This window comes from Tupaia chinensis, unplaced genomic scaffold (assembly GCF_000334495.1).
Source record: "Tupaia chinensis unplaced genomic scaffold, TupChi_1.0 Scaffold148822_2, whole genome shotgun sequence".
Taxonomy (NCBI): Eukaryota; Metazoa; Chordata; class Mammalia; order Scandentia; family Tupaiidae; genus Tupaia; species Tupaia belangeri.
The window spans coordinates 2,124,727-2,134,726 of NW_006208670.1; positions in this window are offsets into that span (position 1 = coordinate 2,124,727).

A 10,000-nucleotide genomic window follows, 5' to 3' on the forward strand; every position below is an offset into this window, starting at 1 on the left:
AAATGGTCCTGTTTTCTGTGGCTAGTGAATGATGGCGAGGTCTACCTGCAATAAACTGTAAACTTAGAAAATAACAGGCCCCAGTTCCAGGCAATCCTCTCAGAACATGATTTCTTCTTCTTCTTCTTTTTTCTAATTTGAAAAATGTCTCCATTATTACCTGTGGTAGGCTCTGAGTACTCACACACTATTTTGTTGATTGCCCTACCCTCAGAGACAGCTCATTTAAATCCCATTTGCTGCAGCAGTGTCAGAGCTGTTCAGAGGTGACACCCCCTTTCTAAACAGAATTCCCCCAGGTCTTCTCCCGGGGGAGCTGTCTAGATCCAGCCTGGGACAAACGCGTGGCACACACACACACACACACACACACACACACACACACAGGAAAAGCCAAACCAACACTCCAAACAACAAAACAACAAAAACACAGCAAGATGCTTTCCCTCTTCTTTTTCTTCCAAGAGCGAGAACGGCGACGAGAATATGTTGATATGTGATGAATTGGTTCTATTCAGAGGAGTGCTATCATTTTAATGTCCCCCCCTTTTTTTATTTTTGAAAACGCACCCATAGTCTCTGAATTCCCATTAATGCAAAGTTCAGATAAAGCTGATGAAAAGCATCTGCCATCTTGATAGTTGCCATGGCAGATGGCGCCAGCCTTTACGCTTTTATCAGTATTAGTATCAGAACACACTTTGTGTTCCAAGCCGAGATAAAAATCATTGAAGCTGTACCTGGAAGAGGCAGCGCCACACTGCAGGCCCCGCCGTTCTGCATCTTGACAGAACCCGCCTGCCTAACAGCCACGCACGGCGGATTCTTGTGGTTCATTAGTTCAGCAGTGCTAATGATATTTTGCAAACTTTGAGGATGAGGGTTTTTTTTTCCTTTTCTCTAAAAAGCTGCTTTGTTCTTTGCTACCTTTCCTCACCACTTGTCATCTCAGAATGTGTGAGGGAGGCCCGTGACCAGTAACCAGTCATGTAACTCTGCGGGCCCCTCAGGGCATGCAGGGTCTGCCTTGGAAACCTCAGCGCACCGAGGAAGAGGGAGCCCTTTGAGCACTTCCTGCGGAAATGACCTGGCTTCCGGAAGGGTCCCGGCAGCTTGCTTTCAGCAGGTGTCTAACACTGTGACCCCACCTTTCTTTCTTTCTCTCCCTTCCATACCCACGGCTTCGAAGTGCTACATGTTGGCGAAGCAAAACTGAAACCCAGCTCCATTTCGCCACGGTTGGCCACCATTCAAGTTCTCCATCCACTTGCAGGACGACCCAGTGGGCCCTGGTGTATTCTGGAAGCCCCCAAAATGTGACTTTAAAAAGCCTCGCCACCAGCTCTTTTTGCACATTCCCAAACCTATTGGCAGGCTCTCCCCACCTCAGGAGTCCCCCTCTTCAGTTAAGCATGCAGGTATTTTTAGTAACATTGTGGTTTGATAAATAGAGGGGTTGTGAGATCTTGAATTATTATGCCAGTGTGAGAGACACAGCCTGGGCACCGTTTGGCTGGTGCATGGGGGGATGAGCAGTAACAAAGAGGAGGAGGGCAAAGGGGTTGTGTGAAATGAAAGTACGCCTATGTATCTATATGACATTAATAATAAGGATCGGGAGCCATGGGAGCTGGCTGCTCTGGCTTTTCAGGCACCTCCAAGAATACTTGAAAAGAATTTAAAAATACAGAGAAAGCCTAAAACCGACTTTCTCATCTGTAATGCCTTCGAAGCGGATTCAGAGCCAAGGCTCACATATTGGCTTCACCATATATTAACTCTGATTTCTGGGAAACCTACTTCACTTCTCTGTGGGTTGTTTTCTGTATCTACGAGCCGTGGATTATAGTCACATCCACGTCAGTGAGTAACCATGAGGATTAAATGCATAATGCACAGAAAGCACGGGGGTATAAATGCTCAATAAATGTCAGAGATTATTAATATAATTATTATTTTCATCTGTTCCCTATTTCTTAGCTCTGAAATAGCTTTAGAGGGAATATGTGTCATTAAAACTTCCCTCACCGGGGGCATCTAGGCGGGGTGCCTGACTACCGTTTTACCCAGAGTTCTGAGCATTTGGCAGCTGTGGCCTCAGCCCTGCTCCAAGACAGCCCAGGCCTATGGAGGGACTTCCATGCTTGGTGGACAGTGGAAAACTGATTCTGACTTCAGACCCTGAATCGGATGAGGAAGGTCAATAATGAACTCACTTCTGCTAATGCACTCTAGAGTTGTATGGTTTACCAAGGGCTGTCCCAGGAGCAGACTGCGAGGAGAGAGAATCATTTCTACTGTAACATCGGTTCTTAATCTGGTGCCACGCCCCTGCCTCTTTCTATGACTGACTGCATGTTACTGCCCCAGAACCAAGTGAAAAAGAAAATGTGTATTTTCAAAACTATATTCAATAATTAGGATAATCTTTCATTTGAAAATAGCAGGATAAACTTATTTTTTTTCATTTTTTGACCTAAGTATATTTTATGTACAGTAAAATGAACAATTTTTAATGTAACAGGTTTTGACTAATGGATGAGTCATGCAACCATAACCACAATAGGGATGTTAGACGGTTTTATCATTTTAAAAACCTGCCATATTAGGGGCCAGCAGGTGGCTTGGTGGTTAACGCACTGGACTCCCACATGCGACCATGGTTCAAGTCCCAGACCTGGCAGCTTGAAAATCACTCTGGGTGCGTGTGCTTGCGTGCCCAAAATCCTGAGAGGAGACTGGAGGAGAAGGAATTGCAATGTGGCTATCTCTCCTGGAGTGATTTCTCACTTTCCCTCTCTCTGTCTTCTCTAGTGAGTGCATGCAAAAACCTTAAAAACAAACAATAAAAAATACTTGCCGTGTGTGGTCACGTCACAGACAACTTTTTTCTCATGCCCATTCCTGGGTAATCGCTGACTTATTTTTTTTTATCTCTGCAGTTTTGGCTTTTCATGACTGTCATAAATGGAATAATACAGTATTTTCAAATACAGCAGATCTATGGGACTATTTTCACATTTTAAAAAATGCCTTTGAGACTTATCAGTAGTTTGCTTTTTGGTATTAAGCCATGTTCCATAGTAAGGCAACCTAACAGTTTATCCGCTATCGAGTGGAAGGACATTTGACATTTCTTCCAATTTGGAGCGCTTATGAGCATGGCTGCTACAGATGTTTGTGGATGCGTTTTTGTGTGAATATAAAGTTTACTTCACTTCGGCAAATACTGCAGAATGTGATCACCAGTGGAACAATAAGCTTAGGTTTATAAGACACAGTCAAACTCTTCTACGAAGTGACTGTCTCGCACTTTGTATTTCCATCAGTCCTGCATGAAAGTTCCAGCAGGTTCACACACTCACCAGGACTTGGTAGTGTAGCTGTTTCTTGTTTTTAATTTAACCTTTGTAGTAAATGTGTAGTGGTTTCTCATTGTGATGTTAATGTGTATTTTCCCTGTGAATAACAGTGGTGAGCATATTTTCATATGTTCATTTGCCATCTTTATATTAAAACTTCTTTTTCTTTATTCACAATAGAGTATGTGTGTGCACACATGAGAGTGAATGAGAGAGAGGGGGAATCTGGTTATGTTGGGATCCCCTTCCTCCAATCCTCCAATCCTCCAATCCTCCAATCCTCCAGGCCGTTGAATCTTAGGCACTTGTGCATATACCCCACAGATTTCGGACTGACCAGGCTGGGCATTTGACCCACAGTCACCATATAGAATCGAGGATCTTCTGAGAAGTACGTTGCCCCTATGTCACAAAGCCAGCCCTTCCTATATTTTTTTCCTTTATTTTATTTAACTTTTTTATTGTTATTTTCCAGTTTTGATCTGAGAGGGACAGAGAAACAGTGAAAGGAAAAGTGAGAAAGCAAACTGCCAGGTCCAGAACTCAAACCATGGTCAGCCATGTGGGAGCTCAGTGCTTTAAACAGCATGCCACTGGCCGGGCCCCTCTGTACATTTTTGATGAAGGGTCTATTCAGATGTTGTGCCTGATTGCTTACATTGGGTTGCTGTTTTCTTTTTCTTTACTTTTTTTTTTTTTAATTTTAGCTTTTATTTATTTATTTCTTCAATTCATCGTAGCCCATGTATTCACATGCATGAGAGAGAGAGGGAGAGAGAGACAGACAGACAGAGCACACTTAACAGGGTTTTGTCATGTTGCGATTCCCTTTCCCCCAGCCCACCAGCACATCAGGGTCTTAGGCACTCCCCTACGTATTTCAGGTCACCTGAGCTGAGGATCAGAGCCTATATTTGGCCATGCGGTTCCAGAACTACAGTTCAATATGCTACCAAGTGTGCTGCTGAGGCTAGGCCTAATGTTTTATTTTTACTGAGTTTTGAGAGTTGAATAATATATACATACACACACACACACATATACATATATGTATATATATATATATCCTGGATACAAGTCCTTAATAATATATACAATATGTAAATATTTTCTCCAATCTGTAGCTTATCTTTCTTATTTATTTAACTTAAATTTCAAAAAAAATTCAATTGACAAAAGTTATATATATATATTTATCATGTTCAACATGTTGTTTTGAAATATGTACACATTACAGAAAGGCTAAATAAAACTAATTAACATATGTATTACCTCACATACTTATCATGTCTTTGTGGTGAGAATTCTTAATGTCTATTTTTAGTAGTTCAAGAATGCAATACATTGCAGTTAACTATAGTCACCATATTGTGCAATAGATCTCTTGAATTTCTTTCTCCAGTCTAACTGAAATTTCGTATGCTTTGACCCACATCCCTGTACCCCCACAACCCACATAGCCTATCTCTTAATATTCTTAACATCTTTCAAAAAGCATAATTCTTAGTTTGAAGAAGTTCAATTTATCAATTGACTTTGGTGAAGTCATTTTTTAATGTTTTTTTATACATTATACTTTTGGTGTTATATCTAAAAAGCTGTTGCCTTTTGCGAGGTCACACATATCTACTCCCGATTTTCTTCTAGAGGTTTTATAGTTTTAAGCTTCTCATTTAGATCTCTCATTCATTTTGAGTTAATTTTTATGTAATGCAATTACAGAAGGAGGGTTTTTTTTGTTGCCATTTTTTATATGAGCTTAATCATTTGCATTATTTATTGAAAATTTATCTTTTCCCTATATTCACTTTCTTTGTTGAAAATCAGTTGCCCATCTGAGAGAACTTCAAAAAGTTCATGGAAAATGGAATTAAGTGTACTTTGGTGCAGAAATCGTTTTAAGTCCACACATGATTTTTTTTTATAATACGCATTTTTATCTAAACTTTTTGCCATAGGGTGGGCGCCACCATGCCCCCTATCTAAACTTTTTGAAGATCCTCATATTATGGGTCTATTTCTGGACTCTCCAGCCTGTTTCTTTGAGCTATGTGTATTCTGTCTTCAATATTGCACTGCTTGGATTACTGTAGCTTTATCTTAAAATAAGGCAGCATGAGTTCTCTAACATTATTTTTTTTCAAAGTTAAAAACCACATAATGTAAAACATAAATGCATTTCCCAGCTACCACATGTTAGGTATATATACTTTAAATGGCCCAGCAATTGGTGAATATAGACCAAGCATCAGACACCCACCTATACCTTAGGGATTGTAGATATGTGGCAGGGTGTATACATACATATGTATTAAAGAGAAGAGGAGGGTAACTAATACGAATGTCCAGAGATATGAAAATCATTTGGGTCTTTAATCAGATGAAGTGTCTTAATAAGAATATTGATATATTTAGGGACCAGCAGATGGCATAATGGTTATATCACTTGACTCCTATATATGTGACTGTGGTTCAAGTTCCAGACATGGCAGCTTAAAACCCATGCCAGGTGCGTGCATACCCAAAATCTCAAGAGGAGAATGGAAGAGAAGGAATTCTCTTTGGTATGTGCACATTCCCTCTAGCAAAAGCTCTTAAAAAAATAAATAAAGAGGTATTTGACCTACATTTTAAGAAATACATTGTTTTTGTGGACTCTTGTCCACAAGTTTGATTCGGAAAATTCAAACTTCTTTAGGCTGCTGCACAAAATGTCTAGGTATAAACAGAGTCTGACTATTTCCTGCTGCTCATCATTCTATAGGATTTAATATTCAGAGCTTGCCTTGTGCAGTATTTGACTGTCCACAGAGTTCTTTTAAGTATACAATTCCAGTAAGTCCTCACAATGATTCTTAAGACAGGTCTTCCTCTCTTCATTCTGCAGATAAGTAATATCAGAGTGTTCCCATCACTGACTCGATCTGCAGTTAAGACTCTAACCTAAGAGCTTACACCAAGTCTTCGGAGGCTACACCACAGTAGCCTCTGTCTTTGGGAAGTTCAGTAATCCTAGGTCAATGGCATCTGGCTTGGAGTAACCTTAAATACAGTATGACCTGACGAAAAACTTCAGCATTGTCAAAATCACCAGAAACAGTCAACTATTGGAAGTACTGACCTTGGATGATGGCTGCCCCTGACTCCACAGTGCCAGGCTTAAATTAGTCCTCCTGATCTAGTGGATTAGGGAACAGACAGGGAAGTACAGTTTTAAAAGAGTGGAGAGTCCAGGAAATACTGTCACCCCTAAAACTTTCCTTTTCTTCAGGCTGGGTAGAGACTTCACAGATGGATGTTTTTACTGTTGTTAGTTCTTTTGTACCTAGTGGCCATCAACTGCCCTGAGTGAAAACTGTGAGTTACAATATTGGTCAAAGTGTGGTACCAAAGTTTGACATCAAAAACAAGGTCAGACTCTAGAATTGGTTCCTACATTTTATACTTAGAGAAAAATGCTGACACTTGCTCAGCCCAGAGAGCACTTATGAGATCCTTGTTTAAACTTGTGTTCTGTTTGTTTGTTTGCTTTTTTAGTTTTTTGCTATAGTGTGTGCACTTGTCAGAGACAGAGATATATATATAGAGAGAAAGAGAAAGTGAGAAATCGCTCCCCCAGAGGCGATAACCATGCCATCATCTCTTTTCCTCCTTTCTCCTCTCAGGATTTTGGGCAAACACACACACACATGTACATGTGCCAGGCATGATTTTTAAGTAGCCAGCTCCAGAACTGAAACCATGTAGTCAACCAGGTGGGAATCAGCTGCCTTAACCTCCACGCCACATGTTGGCTGTAAACTTGTGGCTGGCTGGCTGACTCCCTTCCTTCCTTCCTTTCCTTCCTTTCCTTCTTTCCTTCTTTCCTTCCTTCGTTCATTCATTCATTTGTTCCTTCCTTTGTTCCTTTCCTCCCTCCCTCCCTTCCTTCCTTCCTTTCCTTCTTTCTGTAAACTTGTGGCTGGCTGGCTGACTCCCTTCCTTCCTTCCTTTCCTTCCTTTCCTTCTTTCCTTCTTTCCTTCCTTCGTTCATTCATTCATTTGTTCCTTCCTTTGTTCCTTTCCTCCCTCCCTCCCTTCCTTCCTTCCTTTCCTTCTTTCTTGAGAGAGGTTTTTGCTATAGGGCATATGTACTCTCCAGAGAGACAGAGACAGACAGAAAGCAAGAAATCACCCCTGGGGAGGTGGTGGTGGAGGATGGCCATGCTGCAATCCCCTGTCCTCCATTCTCCTCTCAGGATTCTGGGCAAGCACGCTCATGCACCTGGTGTGAGTTTTGAGCTACTGGATCCAGGACCTGAACTGTGGTTGGCCATGTAGGAGTCTAGTGACATAATCATTATGCCATTTTCTGGTCCCACTTGTGGTTCTTAAATTGAGGTTCAGGAGACCAGCACCAGGACCAACACCAGCAGCATTACCATCACCTGGGGATTAACTAGAAATGCAAAATTTCAGCCTTTCTCCTCAACTGATTGCACTTAATACTTTTTTCCTTAAGTGACGGAACAAAATCTCAAAAGAAGACCAGCTTAAGAAGGGAGTACATGCTAGAGCATCATAGAACTGTTAGTAGATGTTACCTGCCATCAATAGATTAGTACTAAGAAAACACTGACATTATCTATCGGGGTTCAGGAAGAGTTCAAGAGTGGTTCTAAGATCAATTTGGTAAATGAAACCACAAAATTCTGTTCCGGATGGACTCAGATTCCAGGTTACTTTACCTTCCTCGTGTCTGTAGTGTGAAAGAGCTCCTCATTTGCTATGAATGCTCTCAGTTCCTTCAAGGTTGTGAGAAATTCTTATTGCATTCTTTGTAGGAAAGAAAATCCAGACGCTTTTCTGATGGGAATCTGTTCTTGGAATGAGACAATGTGTCTTTGGCTTGCATTTGCATTTTCACAAGGCTCTAGGTTTATACTTTCAGTTAGAAGATCCAAGAGAAACGAGTTCTCAGGAATCCTCTTCCTCAGATGCGTCTTCTGAGATATCAAGCACCTACTTGTTTTTGCGTAAGAAGAGAATGGCAGCCAATTCTTCCAAATTTATATGACATTACTTAGCGCTTGAAAGAACCTTAAAAAGCATCTAGGGTTGTCAAAGGGAATTTCATTTGCATTTAGGTGGAACTGTACATCCTATTGAGAGACTGTCCTGTCCTAAAGATGTTTAATATTCCCGACCTCTGTCACTAAAGGCTAAATATCATTCCTCAGGTATTGTTATTATTTTTTTTTCAAGTTTATTTATGTGTTTCTTCCATGAGGGAGTGAGGTGAGAGAGAAAGAGAGAGAGACCCTCAATGGGGTCCTGATGCAAGGAGCCACCCTCATCCTCCACCAGTCCTGATCCTAGGTTTCATGCCCAGCATATTCAGGGAGGTTTCTGGGCATGAAACCAGAACCTCCTCATGTAAGGACAACCTCTCCAGGTGCTGTGCTTGACTGCTGCGCTGCCTATCTTCCCAGCCGTTATCATAGCAATAACCTTCCCACACGTTTCCAGACACCGTCTCGGGTGACACAGGGTATGCCTTGGATTGAGAACTTCTTACAGTCTCACGGCTTTATCGGTGAAGAAGCTGAGACTGGCAGAGCCAACCTTTGGCCGTGACACTGTGGCCCAAGCCTCACTGCAGTGTACATGCCACCAGAACAAGAATTTGGGTCTGCTTCCTCACCGCTGGATGTGTAGTACTTACTATAGTTTCTTTCATGTAAGAGACAACCAATGTTTGTTGAGTGAATTAATGAACAAATGAGTAAATGGATTATTAAGCACTCTGATGTACCATGTCCAAGAAAGGTGAAGCAATTGACCATGGATGATTTCCAAGGCCCTGGATATAGTCAGGTCCATTACCAGGGACGACAGAGCCCAGAGGAATGGGATTCTTAAGGGTGATCCGACATTGTCACAGCTTGGACTCCAAATTAAATGCAGTACTTCTACTGATGTAAGACGTAGAATATTTCCATTAGGACAATATTGCTATCACTACGGTTTTGAATTCACGTACGTCTTTATAGAGTGAGCCGTGTGTGGATGGATCACAATGACAATGTCTCTGCTAGAAAAGTGTCCAGAGCTGGTGACACAGGATGGCCTCGCTCGATTAGCCCTTGGTCACAGGCACAGCACGCAGTGGGCTGCTGCTCAGGAGAGTTTGCTGATTCCGTGAATTTCTCTCTTTCTCCAGGATTCCGAAGAGTGACCTTCTATAAGCATTGACTAGCAACTTTCTGACTGACTTTTTGACATTTTACTTTTCACCATTACTCCCGTTAGCTCTGCGGGGGAAAGTAAATGGAGCCACCAGGCTATTATCTTCCCACATTTACGCATTTTAAAATCCGTTTTGGTCATAGGTTTTGCTCACACTATCGACTGGAAGTGAGACCTAGGATTGTTTACCAACTTAACTATCATGTGTAATAAAAAGTTGGCAGGATTGGTTTTTTCATAGAAAAATGAGCATCAGAGGGAAGAATACAATTCCGTAAGAGGAATTCTTTTTTTTTTTTTTTTTTTGCACACAAATCCCCCAGGGGGGATGGTCACGCCGCAATCCCTTCTCCTCCATTCTCCTCTCGGGATCTTGGGCACGCACGCACACGTGCCCGGTGTGAGTTTTA